Genomic DNA, 8,002 nt, shown 5'->3' with positions numbered 1-8,002 from the left:
CGTGTTGATCCCCACATAAACCCAAATTGTACCGTGGGGCACAAACAAACTGGCCATGGGCAGCATACCATGTTATTAATAAATATTTTATAAACCTTTACCTTTTCTCTCTGCTATCATGTCTCCTCTTCTTGCTCCATCATCTCCCCCGGATGCTTGCTGCCCCCCAACTCCTCACCGTCCTCTGCTGTCCTGACTGCTGCCCTCAGCCCTCCTGCAACCTGCCCCCCTCCGCCAGCCCTTCTCTCCCCACTCCTCCAGTAGCCCCACTCTGATCAGGTGAGTTACCCCTCCTCATCCCCTCTCCTAACACCTCTCTCTACAAACCTGCCCTGCCTCTCTCCTCTGGTGCTGGTCCCTCCCCTGCAGGTGTCTGCCCTTCTGCTTCATACCCAGAATCCCCTGGCACCTGCACCTTCCCTTAGCCCTGCACCCTCCTGGTGCTCCCCCTTCCCTCACTGCCCCTGCCCCCTTTGCCCACTTTTTCCCTGATGCCCACCCCCTGACCACACTCTGCCCCATTCCCCTCCTGCCCCTCTGTGCCCTCACACGTCTTGCTCCATCCCCACCTTTCTCATGCCCACCCCTGGCATGTGTCTCACCTCCACCCTGCCTCTTGGTGCCTTCCCCTTTCTTCTCCCTCCCCCTCCACACAAGCCTCTTCCTCTCTCCTCCCTCCCCTCCGTACAAGCCCCTTCCTCTCCCACCCCATCCAAGCCCCTGCCCCTCCCTCCCACCGCTCCCGCTCCCCTACCTTCTGCCTTCTGCAGGGCCGGTCTGCGAACTGCGTGCACCGCGGCGGCAGCGCGTGGCACTTTTCAGTTTTAAAATCCCAGGCGTGACGTCATGAGTCCACCCTGGCTTGCAGGGCCTCAGCCCCTGCGTGTCCCAGGATGCTGTGCAGGTGTTGGGAGTGGGGGCAGGCAGTGGATCCGCCACCGCCACGCTCGCTGGCACACACGTAGCTGATCTGCAGGTCTTTCACCTTGGCCCAGACCTGTTCCAGGGTCCGGGCTGGGTGTCCCTTTGTGGCTAGCGCCTGGGCCATCCAGGCGAAGATGTCCACATTTCTCCTCCTGGACCTGAGGTCCAGGAGGGCCTCTACCTCGGCAATGCTCCAGCATGGAGCCCACCGCTTGGTGCCCCTGTGGGCCTTCTGGGTGAGGCCTGGGGGCTGTCAGGGTGGCTGGGTGGCTGCCATCACTCCCCCTGCCTGCTACCCAGACTGCACGTGCCACGCAGCTTCTCTGGGTGCCTGTGCCTTTAAGGGGAGGGTCGGCTGGGGGGAACCAGCGAGTGGTGATTGCACGTACGGAGTGTCGGAGAGGCCACCTGTGTTTTTTCCTGGAGGCCAGTTCTTGCGCAAGAACCCTTTGCCGCGCGTCCACACAGACCTCTTGCCCAAGAGGGCTTACACCTGTTAGAAAAGAGCGACGGCCTCTCTTCCCACGCCGTACCGTAAATCTTCTTGCGCAAGAGCGGGCGGGCAGTGTGGACGCTCTGCGGATTCTTGCGCAATACCCGCCAGTGTAGACATAGCCCAGGAATCCTCCTTTATACAGCCCCCAGCTGGGCCCTCGTTAGCCACAACGGCCTCAGCTGGGGCTACGCTCGCAGCCCTCGCTCAGGGCTGGGGTTTTGCCCTTAAAGGGCCAAAGGACAGGTACCGAAGGGAAGATCCTCAGTGTCACCGCCACTGCAGCAAGGAAATGTCTCCTGGTTGTGGTGACTAGTCATTGGACTCACCATTGGTAACAAATGTTTTGCTTCATCAGTGTCTGACATACGCCGCTCATGCCCTAGGCCAGTGAGGGGTCTCCACCTTTTTAACCACAAGGTCACTCTTTCAATTGAAGTGCAATGGAAGATCTACCTCAAACCCAAATACCCTTGTCCGGCTTCCTTCCCCCCGCTTCTCTCAGCCCCGCCCCTGCTCCACCCCTTCTCCCAGGCCTCACCCTGCTCCCTGCATCCCCCTTCCTCCCCGAATCTCATTCACTTTCACCAGGCTGGGGTAGGGGGTTGAGGTTCAGGCTCTGGTCTTGGGCCAAAGGGTTTGGAGTGTGGGAGGAGACACCCTGAAGGTAGGGAGGTGGGGTGGGATCTGGAGTGGCCTAGGGGATAGGACATTTGCTTGGGGAGTGCAGGGTTGGGAGCTCAAGTCCTTTCCTCCCACCCACCCTGGGAGCAGCCAGACAGCGAACACAGACTCCCCCGGGTATGTAGCTGGCTCTGGCATCTGGAAAGCAGGATAAAGGACCTGCTGAAGGTAGGGAGGTAGGGTGGGGTGGGCTCTCCAGTGAACTCGGGGATAGGACATCAGCCTCTGGAGCACAGGGTGGTGGGCTTGATCCCAACCCCCTTTGCCCACCCAGTCAGTGGCTGGGCACCCAACACTTAAGTGGCTGGGCACCCAACACTTAAGTGCCCCAGGGATGGAGCTGGCTCCCGCATTAGGAAAGCGGGATAAGGGACCCTCTGAAGGTAGGGAGGGGGGTTCATTCTGGTGTGGCCTAGGAGATAGGACATTTGCCTGGGGAGGACAGGGTTGTGGGTCCAAGTACAACCCACCCTGGGAGTAACTGGACAGCTGCCCCAGGGATGGAGCAGTGGAGTCAAGGCAGGTCTACTCCTGCCCCGGCCCTGCACCACTCCTGAAATCAGCTGGCATGTACCGCAGTGACTCCGTGGGCTGCCCCTCATCTACAGGCACCAACCCCACAGCTTCTACTGGCCAAGGTTCTCCATTATTGATCAATGGGAGCTGCAGGAGTGGTGTCTGCAGGCCAAGACAGCATGTGGAAACACCCTGCTCTGACTTCCTCAGGGGCTGCAGGGACATGCCAGCCCCTTCCAGGAGCACAATTACCACAGGGAGAATTACTCCAGACATGACAGGTTGGGCGTTTTAGAACTCACTACTCAAAGCATTACAGGCAGTCCCCGGGTTACGTACAAGATAGGGACTGTAGGTTTGTTCTTAAGTTGAATCTGTATGTAAGTCGGAACTGGCGTCCAGATTCAGACACTGCTGAAACTGACCGCCAGTTCTGACTTACATACAGAATCAACTTAAGAACCCCAGGCGTCCCCAAGTCAGCTGCTGCTGAAACTGATCAGCAGCTGATTCCAGGAAGCCCGGGGCAGAGCAACTCTGCCTGGGGCTTCCTGTAGTCAGTGCTGGTCAGTTTCAGCAGAAGCTGACTTGGGGACGCCTGGGGCAGAGCAGCTGGGGTGCTAATGGACCAACCCAGCAGCACCCCATCTGCTCTGCCCCAGACGTCCTGATTCAGCCGCTGCTGAAACTGACCAGCAGCGGCTGAATCAGGACCTGGGGCAGAGCAGCTGGGGTGCTGCCGGGTTGGTCCAGTAGTGCCCACGGGCGCTGCAGGACCAATCGGCAGCGCCCCAGCTGCTCTGCCCCAGAGTCCAAAACAAAAGCCTGGTCTGCTGGGGGGGGAGGGAGCACACTAGCTGTGCCCCCCCCCCAGCAGACCAGGGACACGGGGAGCAGAGCCGCAGCGGCAGCGGGGTGCCGCGCCTCTGAGGCTTTGCTCTGGCAAAGCCTCAGAGGCGAGGGACCCCGCCACGGCTGCGGCTTCAGTCTGGGTGCCTGTGGTCTGCTGGGGACGGTCCCCAGCAGACCACAGGCACCCGGACTGAAGCCGCAGCCGCGGGGGGTCCCGCGCCTCTGAGGCTTTGCCAGAGCAAAGCCTCAGAGGCGCGGGGAACCGCCGCTGCTGCCGCTCCAGTCTGGGTGCCTGTGGTCTGCTGGGGACGGTCCCCAGCAGACCACAGGCACCCGGACTTAAGCCGCAGCCGCGGGGGGTCCCGCGCCTCTGAGGCTTTGCCAGAGCAAAGCCTCAGAGGCGCGGGGAACCGCCGCTGCTGCCGCTTCAGTCAAAGCGGCAGCAGCGGCGGTTCCCCGCGCCTCTGAGGCTTTGCTCTGGCAAAGCCTCAGAGGCGCGGGACCCCCCCGCGGCTGCGGCTTCAGTCCGGGTGCCTGTGGTCTGCTGGGGACCGTCCCCAGCAGACCACAGGCACCCAGACTGGAGCGGCAGCAGCGGCGGTTCCCGCGCTTCTGAGGCTTTGCTCTGGCAAAGCCTCAGAAGCGCGGGAACCCGCCCGGTGCCCCTGGTCTGCTGGAGACGGTCTCCAGCAGACCAGGGGCACCGGAGCAGCTTACGAACGGGGCTTTCTCGCCCCGACTTCCGGGGCGAGAAAGCTCCGTTTGTAAGTGCGGATCCGACATAAGTCGGATCCGCGTAAGTCGGGGACTGCCTGTACATTTAAGCGTAAGAGAGAAATGAAAGTTATGAAATGCACAGACCAAAACTAGCCCACTTTGCAAGCAGTAAAAGTAGTAACAACCCCCCACGTACATGCTGGGTCAGGAGATGAGAGGGAAGGACAGTGCGTGTTTGTGAGAATGACAGAGGCGCACACAGTGTGTGAGAGTGACAGAGATTTGTGTCACCAAGCTCCCTCCATCCCCTTCTCTCTGTGTGGAGATAGAGTACAGGAGTGGGGGGAGGAGAGACACCCTGACATCAGTCCCCCCTTCTCCCTCCCACACCCTGCACAGCAAGCAGGAGGTTCCCAAGGGGCAGCTCCAAGGCTGAGGGCAGGAGCAGCATGACAGTGGGTGGAGGGGCAACTGAAGAGCCAGCACTTGATAGCGTCTCAGCCAAACCAGTCAGGATCACCTGTCAGAGGCTCCAAGATCTAGTGGTAGATCCCGATCGACTGGTTGGTGGCCACTGCCCTTAGATGATGCAGGCCCTGGAAGGACCTAGATGACCCATCTGAATAAAGCTGTGTGACTAATGGAGTCTTCAGTCTGCTGGCCACTGGAAAAAAATTGTTTTGGGTTGGATGGAAAACTTTTCTAAAAAGTGTTTTGAGTTGAAAAGTTGAAAAGTCTCATTTGAAACAAATTGTTTCAGGTTGATTTTTGGCCTTTTAAAATTTTGTAACTGGAAAATTAAATGATATTTTAACACAAAAAGTCATTTTTGAATTGGTATATCTGAAGGGTTTGATGGGGAGAGTTTTAGGAATTGGGGTTTTGTTTGTTTGCTTGTGTTTGACCAAAGCAATTAAGTGGAATTGACACAAATTTGCAAAACACTTATGTGCCACTCAAACTGCATTTGTGGGGGTAGGGGGGGGGGGAGAAATGTGCACAACTCTATCTCTGAAACTTTGTTCTGTTTCTCCACAAGCACTGCATGTGCCATGCCACATGTACTGTACTTCTCACTCTGATGCAAGGCAGAGGGTGACATGATTAACCTGGGCCTATGGCTAGACGGGAGCTCCTGTGACAATGCTGATCCGTGGCTACTGCTTCAGTGTCCCCAGAGCAGAGCGTGGGATGCTCTAGACCAGTGGTCTCCAACCTTTTAAAGCATGAGATCACTGTTTGAATGTAAGTGCCATCCAAGATCTACCTCAGACCCAAATACCCTTGCCCTAAATATCCTTTGTGCCCCTTCTCTGAGGCTCCAGCCCTGCTCACTGCATCCTCCATCTCTCCCCATCCTCCTTCACTTTCACCAGCCTGGGGCAGCAGGTTGGGTGCAAGCTCTGGTCTTGGATTAAGGGATTTGGAGTGCGAGAGGGGCTCTGAGCTGAGCTTGGGGCAGGCAGTTGGGGTACCAGAGAGGGTTCTAGGTGCAGGCTTTGGGAGGGTGTTTGGGTGCAGGGGTGCTCGGGATTAGGGCAAAGGCCTTGGGTGCAGGAGGGGTTCATGACTGGGGTAGGGTTTCGGGATGTGGGCTCCGACTGGGCCCTGCTTACCTCAGGTGGCTCCTGGGTGGTGGTGTAGTAGAGCTAAGGCAGGCTCACCCCTGCCCTGGCCCTGCACCACTCCCAAAAGCAGCCAGCAAACTCCATCCCAAGCCCTGTTATGCCCCCTTCTCTGCTCTGTGGGGATAGGATACAGGGTGGGAGAGGAGGCACCTTGACAACAACCCCCCTCCTCTCCTTCCCCTGCCCTGCACAGCAATCAGGAGGCTCCTAAGCATGGGGGGGAGGGGAGGGGGAGAGCTCCAAGGCAAAGGGCAAGAGATGCACAGCAGTGGGGGGAGGGGCACTTGGTAGCTTCTTGGCCAAACGGGTCAAGATCACCTGTCAGAGGCTCTAAGAACTACCAGTAGATCCCGACCTACTGGTTGGTGACCACTGCTCTAGAGCTAGAGTTGGTAGAATTCAGTTCTTTGGATATAATTGCAATCCCGTTGATATTTATTTTTAAGCTCCGTGTTTTATTCCATTTTTAGCTATATAAATTTACACACTTGCATGAAATTATGGACATGGTTTTGTTTATGACCAATAGTGTCAGGCAATAATTATTTAATGGCAGCGGACACACTGCAATTCAAAAAGTTAAAGCATTCAACACATAGATTGTGGACATCATGCCAAAATTTGCAGAATGAAAAAAATCTTTCAATCAAATGCTAATACAGTCTCAAGCATCTTTTTTCTTACTTTGCCAAGCTGTACATTTTGATTTTCAAGTGACATATATTTTGGTTGACATGTGTGTGACTGGGGAAGTAAAAAGTTACTGATTAAAAGTTAATCCAGACAGGCTTTATGCCAGGTCACAAGAGACTGCATTGCCACCCACCAGTCTTTCAGGACTAAGTGGGATGTTTCAGCTTCTGTGAAGTCCACTTTGTGGCAGATGTAAGGGACATGATGGAATTACAAGTGCTTCCCCTATTTACAAAAGGGGAAAGCAAGGCTGAGAAGTGTAGGAATGACATTTTGGTCCTATTGAAGTCAATGGCAAAATGCCCATTGACATCCATGGAACTAGAATTTCATCCTAAGAGATTTGTTCTGTGACACAGATGGAGCCAGTGTCAACAATGGGATTAGAATTCTGGACTGCTCAGCTCCCTCTCTGTTGCTTAGACCAGGTCTCTCTCCATGTAAAAACAAAGGAGGGTTGCAAAACCTTATAGCAGCAGAAATTTACATACATGGGAAAAAATCACAGAAACCAATTTTTAAAATGTGACATTCTCTGGGTATCTTTGGGTTTTATAAATCCAAGTGGAGAAACTATCCTTGCCTTGGAGAATCCACAAGGACTATTGGCCCTAAACAAAAGTGAATCTGAGCTGCCCGGTTTCATTGTCCAGCTATGAGAGATGTAAGAACTAAGTATGCAAAAACTTAGTTTGGTTTATAGTACTTGCAATAACTTAAATAGTTGTATTGTTTTATTTACCTAGGTGCCTTGTGTATTTCCAAGGCAACAATCCTCAAGGTTTGTAACTGCCACATATGTGTTTATTGAAAATGTTTGCTCTCCAGGAGTGCCTCACTAGACACAAATCTTGGTTCAATATTCTCCCAAAGAGAGAAGCAGGCATACAGACAAACACCTGTGTGGTTCAGGGGCATCTGAACCCCACACCTTCCTGCACCACTGAATGGTGGTTAGGGCACGATAAGATGCTCTCATCCTGTCTAGCCTGGATTGCTGTTTACATGTCCTCTGTGTTGTGATTGCCATTTTAGGGAGGTTGTGGAATCTCCATCTCTGGAGCTAGTTAAGAGCAGGTTAGACACATCTATCAGGGATGGTCTAGAGGGTACTGGGTCCTGGGTCCTGACGTGAGGGCAGGGGACTGGACTCGATGACCTCACGAGGTCCCTTCCAGTTCCAGTGTTTTAAGATTCTATGATTCTAAATGACAGCTCATGGCGGTCACTGGGACACACAAGCCCTCCCACTATGTCAACGTTCAGTCAGAATCAGCAGCATAGACAAGCAATATGACATAGGACACTTTGGATGGGATTTTGTCAAAGGCCAGCACTGAACACACACAATGCCAAACAGTCACCATTTCCACTCCTTTTACAGTGGCAAAGGCTCCTTATATAAATGCAAAAAATATCACACAGGCTGTGTATCTGCATTTCAGGAAACAAAGGAGCAGGGCATGAGCCTAGTATTGCATCCCCACAGTGTTGC

This window comes from Pelodiscus sinensis, chromosome 22, assembly GCF_049634645.1.
Source record: "Pelodiscus sinensis isolate JC-2024 chromosome 22, ASM4963464v1, whole genome shotgun sequence".
NCBI lineage: Eukaryota > Metazoa > Chordata > Testudines > Trionychidae > Pelodiscus > Pelodiscus sinensis.
The sequence above is the reverse complement of the archived record's forward strand: the minus strand, read 5'-3'. Positions refer to the sequence as shown.